The sequence below is a fragment of the Hipposideros armiger genome, unplaced genomic scaffold, assembly GCF_001890085.2.
Source record: "Hipposideros armiger isolate ML-2016 unplaced genomic scaffold, ASM189008v1 scaffold_1236, whole genome shotgun sequence".
Lineage (NCBI taxonomy): Eukaryota > Metazoa > Chordata > Mammalia > Chiroptera > Hipposideridae > Hipposideros > Hipposideros armiger.
In genome coordinates this window covers 303,678-313,780 of record NW_017732586.1, presented here as the reverse complement: position 1 = coordinate 313,780, position 10,103 = coordinate 303,678, and the positions used below count along the sequence as shown (strand labels likewise).

Sequence of the window (10,103 nt, the reverse complement as noted above, 5' to 3'; positions counted from 1 at the left end):
CTTTGAGACCCTGCTTTCAATTCTTTGGGTATATATCAGGAAATGGAAGTGCTAGATCATGTGGTAATTCTGTTTAATTTTTTGAGGATCTGCCATTTGTTTCCCATATGCTACACTGTTTTACATTCCTCTCAACAGTACACAAAATTCCCAATTTCTCCACATCCTCACCAACACTTGTTCTGTTTTTCTGTATTGTTTTGTTTTATCTTATAGTAGCCATCCTACTGAGTGTGAGGTGGTGTTCTCATTTTTGAAAGAGAGTTTTCCAGGTATAGCATTTTTTTTTTCTTTCAGCACTTTAAATACATCATCCCACTCTTTCTGGCCTCTAAAGCTTCTGCTGAGAAATTGGCTGACTATCTTATTGAGGATCCCTTGTATGTTACAAGTCATATTTCTCTTGCTGCTTTCAAGATTCTGTCTTTGTCTTTCCATAGTTTGATTACAATGTGTTTTGGTGTGAGTCTTTTGGTTTTTTTGGGATCTACTTTTTAGTCTTCATGTGGGTCTTTCAGGGGGATTTTGGTCTACTTTTGGTGTTTGGAGAGTTTAAACTTCTTTTATTTGTACAATCATATATCTCTTCAAATTTAGGTAGTTTTGACCATTATTTCTTCAAACAATCTCTTCCTCTTTCCCTCTCTTTTCTCTGCTAATCCCATATGCATATATTGGTGTGCTATAAGTCCCTTAGGATCTGTTTGTTTTTCTTCATTCTTTTTTTCTTATTGCTTCTCTGACAAGGTAATTTCAAATGTACTACCTTCAACTTTGCTGAATGTTTCTTCTGCCTAGCTGAATCTGTTGTTAAACCACAGAGCAAAATTTTTAATTCATTTATTGTATTTCTCAGCTCTAGAATTTCTGTTTGTTTGCTTTTTATGACTTCTGTGACTCTTCTCATTTTATTCCTATATCATTTTCCTGGTTTCCTTTAGTTCTTTGTCCATTTTCCTTTAGCTCTGAACATATTTCAGACAATTATTTTATGTCTTTATCTAGTAAGTCTGATGCTTGTGTTTCCTCAGTGAAGGTTCCTACCACTTCATTCATGCTGGAACAGCAGAATTAAGTAGTTGTTGGAATAATCTTATGACCTGCAAAGCCAAAAATATTATCTGGCCCTTTACAGAAAAAGTTTGTTGACCTGTTCTAAACACTACAGTGAGGTTTAAAGGGGCTAGAGGCTGTTGTGGATTGTAGTAATATTTAATAAGGACCCAAGATGACAGATAACTCAGCAGTCCACAGGACCTGATGAAACATAGTTACTTCCTTTTCAGGAACAGAATACTTGGAGCAAAATAGGTTTCAACAAATGATCCTAGGGCAAATGGATATCCACATGCAAAAGAATGAATTTGGATCTTTTCCTTACTCCATATACTACATTAACTCAATGTGCATTGAATATCTAGGTGTACAAAATGCTTAGGAGTTACATATGAGTAAATATGATACTGGCTTAGGCAACAGATTCTGAGATATAATACCAAATACAGAAGCAACCAAAGGAAAAAAATAGGGACATTGGACTTCATCGTAATTAAAAACTTATGTGCTTCAAATGATATCATCAAGGAAGTGAAAAGACAGCCCCAAAAATGTGAGAAAATAATTGTATATCATATATCTGCTAATGGTCTAATATGCAGAGTATATAAAGAAATCTTACAATTCAACAGTAAAGACAAACAAACTAATTAAAAATGAGCAGAGGGAGGTCCAAGATGGTGGCAGTGTAGGAGGACACTGAACTCACCTCCTCCCATGAACAAACTCAAATTTACATATATAGAGAGAATTACTCCTGCGAGACAACCAAGGGCTGAATGAACAACTTCTGAACAACTAACAAGAAAAAGAGATGAGTAGGAAAGCCTGGAAAACCATGGAAGTCCTTCAGAAGCTATGGGAACTCTCCAGGCTGTTGGAACCAGTGAGCACCATTGTTTATATTCCCCTCCATTTGGATAGGGTGGGGAGGGACTCTATTCGGCAGCTAGCTTTGGACTACCTGCAGGATCACTGCAGTGCATTCTTAGTTACACTGCTTGACCCATTTTTCCTCCAAACAAAGGTGGCAAGCAAGAACAATGGGGCTCAACACATGTGCCTGGCCTCTTCGCCAGGGGGACTCTCCAGCCCCACAAGCCATTGACCCAAGAGCTGTAAACACCTGCCCTGCTCCAGGCTGTTTCTCAAAACTACCCAGCACATGAAGCCCACACAGAGATAATTTCTTCACAAGACCACGTTGTCTACAATGAAAAAGAGACTGTATAGAGAAAGCTGGGGAGCCATGGGAACTCTCCGGGGACTGTGGGTTATCTCCAGGATGGGGAGTGCTGGTGAGCACTATTGTTTATGTTCCTCTCCACCTCCATTGGATGGACAGGGGCTTTATCCAGGTGCTCTAGTATATCTACAAGGTCACTGCAGTGTTTTCTTGAACACATTACCTGAGTGCATTTTAGCCCTGAACAAAGAGAGGATCAACAGGGCATTACTGCACACACCTGGCCCCCTACTTGGAGCCACTCCAGCTGCACAGGCCAGTGTCCAAGACACCATAGGCACCTGCTGAGCTCCCACCAGCCTGCCAAAACCACCTGGCAAACAGGTTACACAGAGTCTACTTCTACATAAAGCAACTGTTTCAAGGCTGGGAAACATAGCTATTTTGCCTAATTCATAAAGAAACATAGAAAGTCAAACAAAATGAAAAGACAGCAGAATATCTCTCAAATAAAATATCAAGAAAAAGCTCCAGAAAAAAAACTAGAACTAAGGATAAAGAGATAAGTAATTTGCCTGATAAAGAATTCAAAGAGTGGGTGAAAGGTTAGCAGAAGAGCAGTTCTTTCCTTTCTGCTGTAGGCCCGAGTGGCTGCTGTTAAAATGGGAGAGTTTATGAAACCTGGGGAGATGGTTCTTGTCCTGGGTGGAAGCTACTCCAAATGCAAAGTGGTGATCATGAAGAACATTGATGATGGCACCTCAGACCACCCCTATAGCCATGCTCTGTTGATTGGAATTGATTGCTATTCCCCAAAAGTGACAACGGCCATGAACAAAAACAAAATTGTTAAGAGGTCAAAGATCAATTCTTTTGTTAAGTTTATAACTCAAATCACCTCATATCCATAAGGTACTCTGTGGATATCCCCTTGGACAAAACTATCATCAACAAAGATGTCTTCAGAGACTCTGCTCTGAAATGCAAAGCCGACAGGAGGCCAGGGTCAAGTATGAAGAGAGGTACGAGACTGGCAAAAACAAATGGTTCTTCCAGAAACTGTAGTTTTAGATCTTTTTTGTTTCAGTCATTAAAAGTAAAAAACAAAACAAAAAAATTAAACATAAAGAGATTCAAAGAAATGGTCATGAAGATGCTCACCAAACTTGAGAGTGGATAGAGCAACTTAGAGAAAACTTCAACAAATAATTAGAAAGTGTGACAGAGAACCAAGCCAACCTAAAGAATACAATAACAGAAATGAAAAATACATTAGTAGGAATCAACATTAGGTTAGCTAATACAGAACAGATCAGCGACTTAGAAGACAGACTAGTGAAAGTCAACCAATCAGAACAGCAAAAATAAAAAAGTATTTTAAAACATGAGAATAGTTTAGGGAACGCTGGGATAAAATCAAGTAGTAAAACATTCACATTATAGGGATTCCAGAACAAGAAGAATAAGAGGAAAAGAAACTTTATTTAAATAATGGCTGAAAACTTTTCCAACCTGGGAACGGAAATAGATATCCAGGTCCAGAAAGCATAGAGAGTTCCAAATAAGATGAATACAAAGAGACCCATTTGTATTTATTGTATTTAAAATGGCAAAAGTAAAAGATAAAGAGATCCTGAAAGAAGCAACAGGAAAACAACAAATTACATACAAAGAAAACACCATAAGACTATCAGCTGATTTCTCAGCAGCAACTTTACAGGCCAGAAGGAGTGGCAGGACATCTTTAAATTACTGAAAGAAAGGAACATACAACCTAGAATAATTTACCCAGCAAGGTTATTGTTCAGAATTGAAGGAGAGACAAAGAGTTTCCCAGACAAGCAAAAACTAAAAGAACTTATCACCATTAAACCAGCTTTACAAGAAATGTTAAAGGGTCTTTTTTAGAGGCAACCAACCTAATGGAGATTTTTGCAAACAATGCCTCCAATAACGGGCTAATAACCAAAATATATAAGGAACTCAAAGAACACAACAACAACAAAAAAACAAACAACACAATTAAAGATGGGCAGAGAACCTGAATAGATATTTCTCCAAAGAGGACATACAGATGGCCAATAGACATATGAAAAGATGATCAACATCACTAATCATCAGAGAAATGCAAATAAAAACCACAATGAGGTATCACCTCATAGTGGTTAGAATGGCTATCATTAACAAGACAAACAATAACAACTGCTGGAGAGGCTGTGAAGAAAAAGGACCCCTCACACATTGTTGGTGGGAATGCAGATAGGTACAGCTGCTATGGAAGGCAGTGAGGAGGTTCCTCAAAAAATTAAGAATAGAATTACCACATGACCCAGCATCCCTCTTCTGGGTATATACCAAAAAATCTGAAAACATTTACCCACAAAGATATATGTGCTCCTATGTTTGTTGCAACTTTATTTACAGTGGCCAAGACATGGAAACAACCAAAGTGTTCGATAGGTGACTTGATAAAGAAGATGTGGTGTATACACACTAAGAAATACTACTCTGACGTAGGTAAAGATGAAATAGTGCCATTTGCAACAAAATTGATGGATCTTGAGATTATTATGCTAAGTGGAATAAGTCAGACAGAAATAGTCAAGAACCACATGATTTCATTGATATGTGGGTTATATAACTGAAAGCAACAGAGGAACAAGAAAGAAATAAAGAAACAAAAACTCAGACACAGACAATAATTTAGTGGTTACCAGAGGGTAAAGGGGGAGGGGGTGGTAGATGAGGGTAAACAGGGTCAAATATATGGTGATGGAAGGAGAACTGACTCTAGGTGGTGAACATAGAATGTGTTATATAGATGGTGTAATACAGAATTGTACATTTGAATCTTATGTAATTTTACTACCCATTGTCACCCCAATAAATTTAAATTTTTTAAAAAGGGTCTTTTTTAAGAAACGGAAAGGCCATAACCAGAAATAAGAATATGAAAAAGGAAAAAAATCTCACAGATAAAGCCAAATATTAAATAAGTACAGTAAATCATACATTAAAAAAAACCTATCTATGAAGGTAAAAAAAAAAGTATCAAACTCAACACAAGAAGTTAGGAGATATTACAATAAGTAGTTAGGAGATACACAACACAAGAAGATCTAAAAACATGACATCAATAACATAAAGCATGGGGGTAGGAGTAAAAATGTAGTCCTTATAGAATATATTTGAACTTAAATGCCTATTATCTTAAAATAGACTGGTATAGATAGATATAGAATGATATTCATAAACATCATGGTAAGTACAAACCAGAAACCTGTGAAAGATAACAAAGAATAAAGATAAAGAAACCCAAATAAAACACTAAGGAAAACCAGGAAACTAGGGAAGAGATCAAGAGAAGAAGAAACAAAGGAGAACTATAAAAACAACCCAAAAATAGTTAACGAAATTATAATAAGCACATATTTATCAATAATTACTTTAAATGTAAGTGGATTAAATGCTCCAATAAAAAAAACACAAGGTGGATAAGTAGATTTAAAAATATAACCCAGAGAGCTGTCATAGTAATAGTGGCAGTGAGGTGAACTCCCTTGAATTCTCCCCTAGAAATGACCACAAATTGAACAGCTATATCTCATCAGAGGAACCTCTGCTCATCACACAGAACTCTAGAGACTCGCATGAAGATTTTCTGAAGGTGGGCAAACCGGGCGAGTCGGGTAAGAGGGAAGGGAGGTGTGTGGAGATGCAGCCCACATCTGCAGCTGTGGAGATGCGGGGCCCAGGGAAACAGACTGGAGATTATTACAGCAGCAAGGCAACGGGCTCCCTCCCTACGCCCTGCAGTCCTGCCAAGAGTTCAGCATAGAGCACAGCGGTGCCCAGCTTCTGAGGCAGAAGCCTCAGCCCCAAACTGTGGCTGGGCTCTCTCAGGCAGAAAGCAAGAACAACTCTATAACCAGGACCCCACTCGTAGCCCCCACCTTTTCTACGCGGCTCCTGGCAGGGCAACATCAGCTGCTGAGCCATACACCAGCAGGGAGTGGCCAAGGCAGCGCCAGGCTTTTAGCAGCTTGGAAATCTCATACCCTTTACAGCCCCCAGCGGAAAGAGGAGACCTGTGCTCATGTCAGAAGGTGGCTGGCTGCAGTGCTCTCAGCTAAGAGAGCAGAAATTGCACTGACTTTGTAAAAACTACCAACCACACCCCATAGCCCCACTCATCTAGAACTGCATCGCCAGGGTCACTCTAGGCCCCAGGTGGCCAGCTCTGCATCCTCAAGATGCAGAGGAGTTTTTGTACAGCAGAGGACAACCCGGAGATAGCTTGGTGGACTTTAGCCAGGACTGGCACTGTTTTCATTGGTGTGTGTGTGTGTGTGTGTGTGTGTGTGTGTTTTGTTTGTTTGCTTTTTTCTATTTTATTATTATTTTTAGTTTTTCATATATGTGTATATATATATATGTGTGTGTGTGTGTATATATATATATATATGTGTGTCCATATATATAGGTGTGTAGATATATATATATATATACACTATATATATATATATATATATACACACACACACACACAGATATATATAGATATATAGATTTTTTTCCTCCCTTCTCTCTCCCTTCTTTTCCTTTTTCTTTTCCCCACTCTAAATTTCCTCCTTCTTTATATTTTTCTGCAATTTTTTTTGGCATTGTTAGTTTGTTGTGTATCTTTTGTTTTTTGTATTTTTGATACTTCTGTGCATGTTGAGTGTTGGTTGTCAGTTATTTTTACATGTCAGAGCATTTGGTTTCTTTTGGTGGTTGTTGTTGTTGTGCTTGTTGATTCATTTTGTTCTAAAATCGCTCTGTACCAGGGCCCAGCCAAAACGGGACAAGAATCATCATACCCAGAGGCCAACTCTAGACCTAACCAGAGCATTACCAGGTTCAACCTACAAGAATCACACCCAAAGGGAATTCTCTGAAAGCATAACAGCCCATAGGGGCCAAATCTCATCTGAAGGGTCAACCCTCACACAGCAGCTCATACACTGTGGACATATGCCAATCCTCACAGCTAGTCAATCCTACTTACTGACAAGCCAAAAGTAATCAAAGCTCAACTTCAACAGAAGGAGACACACAACACAAGGGACACCTCTGGAACACATGTACAGGAGAATAGAGAGACAGCAATTCAAACATAAAGGACACATACCACATAAGTCCACCCAGCAAAGACTGAGAGACCTAGGGGATCTACCTAATACATCGAAGCAAGCACAAAGTCAGCCAGAATGGGGGAAAAAAGAAACACGTCCCAAATGATAGAATAGAAGACACCTCCAGAATCAGTGGAACTAGATGAAATAGAAGCAACCAACCTATCAGAGGCAGAGTTTAGAACACTGATGATAAGAACATTTAAGAAACTTAGTGAGGACATAAAGAAGAATAGAGAAATCATGAAAAACAACCAGTAAGAACTAAAGAATACAATTATTGAAATAAAGAACACACTCAAAGGAATTACCAGCAGATTAGATGAAGCAGAGGATCCAATCAGCAACTTAGAAGACAAGAATAACAGAAATCACCCAAGCAGACAACAACAACAAAAAAGAATATAAAAACATTGAAAATAGTTTAAGAGAACTGTGGGATAACATCAAGCGCAACAACATGAGCATCGTAGGAATACCAGAAGGAGAAGAGAGGGAGCAAGGGATCAAGAATATATTTGAAGTAATAATGACTAAAAACTTCCCTAGCTTGGTGAAAGAAATTGACATACAAACCCAGGAAGTGCAGAGAGTTCCAACCAAGATGAACCCAAAAAGGCCCACACAAAGACACATTATAGTTAAAATGGCAAAAGTTAAAGACAAAGACAGAATCCTAAAAGCAGCAAGAGACAGGCAGCAAATAACTTACAAGGGCACTCCCAAAAGAATATCAGCTGACTTTTCTACAGAAACTTTGCAGGCCAGAAGAGAATGGCAGGAGGTATTCAAAGTGATGAAAAACAAAGGTCTACAATCTAGATTGCTTTATCCAGCAAGGCTATCATTTTAAACTGCAGGAGAGATAAAGAGCTTCCCAGAAAAGAAGAAGCTAAAGGAATTCATTAAAACCAAGCCAGCAATGCAGGAAATGTTAAAAGGGCTTTTTTAAAAAGAAGACAGAGGAAAACAATCTCACTAATGAAGACCAGAAACACAAATAACAAAATGGCAATAACTATGCACTATCAATAATCATGTTAAATGTAAATGGATTAAATGCTCCAATCAAAAGACATATGGTGGGGCCAGCCAAGTGGTGCGTTGGTTAAGAGCTGGCTTGGGATGCCAGCTCTGAGCAGCAGGGCCCCAGTTTGGATCCCACATTAGGGCCAGTGACAATGCCCTCTATAGCTAAGATGGTGAACAACAGCTCAACCTGGGGCTGGGCTGCCGTGAGTCTCCTGCGATGGCATAGGCTGTGGCCCCTGCTGCAGTGGGCTGCCATAGGGCACCATGCGTGGCCAGCAGCTGGTGAGAGCTGCCAGGAGCTTCCGTGAGCGGCTGTCCGATGGCCAGAGAGTAACTGACTAACACAGGAAGAGCGCAATGATGGTGCCAACTTGGGCCAGTGAAGCAACGTCCTCCACAACTAGACTGAAGAACAAAAGGACAGCAACTTGTCTGTTCCCCTTCCCCCATTCCCCAGCGCTGTTCCCTTACCGCAATTTCCCAATAAAAAAAATCTTAAAAAAAAAAAAGACATAGGGTGGCTGAATGGATAAGAAAACAAGACCCTTGCATATGCTATATACAAGAGACTCACTCACCTTGAGATCAAAAGACACATACAGGCTGAAACTAAAGAAGTGGAGTAAGATATTTCATGCAAATAGAAATCAAAAAAAATACTGGAGTAGCAATACTTATATTGGACAAAATAGACTTTAAATTGATGAATATAATAAAAGACAAAGAAGGGCACTACATAATAATGAAGGGATCAATCCAACTAGAGGACATAACCCTAGTAAACATCTATGCATCTAATATAGGAGCCCCTAAATATATAAAACAGATATTGACAGACATAAAGAAAAAGATCAACAGTAACACTATCATAGTAGAGGACTTCAACACACCAATGACAACAAAGTCAGAAAATCAATATGAAAACAGCAGCCTTAAATGACACATTAGACCAGTTGGATTTAATTGATATTTTCAGAGCATTTCACCCCAAAACAGCAGAATATACATTCTTCTCAAGCGCACATGGAACATTTTCCAAAATAGACCACATGTTAGGCCACAAAACAAGTCTCAGTAAAGAATACTGAAATCATATCAAGAGACTTTGACCACAGTGTTATGAAATTAGAAATCAATTACAAGAAAAAAACTGGAAAGCACACAAATACATGGAGGATGAATAACATGTTAATAAATAATGAATAGGTCAACAATGAGATCAAGGAAGAAATCAAAAACCTTGAGGGCCGGCCGAGTGGTGCGTTGGTTAAGAGCTGGCTTGAGACGCCAGAGGACCCTGGTTCAGATCCCACATATGAGGGCCAGTGACACTGCCTTCTACAGCTAAGATGCTGAACAACAGCTCAACCTGGAGCTGGGCTGCCATGAGTTGCTGGTGACAGCGCAGGCGGCAGCCCCTGCTGCAGTGGGTTGCCATTGGCTACTGTGTGTAGCCAGCGTGAGCAGCCGTCCAGACTGGTGACTGATCTGCCTCGCTCCGTAAGAGTGCAATGATTGTGCCAACTTGGGCCAGTGAAGCAACATCCTCCAAGACTAGACTGAAGAACAAAAGGACAGCAACTTGTCTGTTCCCCTTTCCCCAATTCCCCAGCGCTGTTCCCATCCCCCAATTCCCCAATAAAAATCTTTAA

The 10,103-nt window shown here is 39.4% G+C and overlaps 1 pseudogene; it reads left to right on the top strand.

Moving 5' to 3' along the window:
* Positions 1-2,904: 2,904 nt before the first annotated feature.
* On the top strand, positions 2,905-3,307 carry LOC109376913 (60S ribosomal protein L27 pseudogene; annotated as a pseudogene).
* The last annotated feature ends 6,796 nt before the right edge of the window (positions 3,308-10,103 follow it).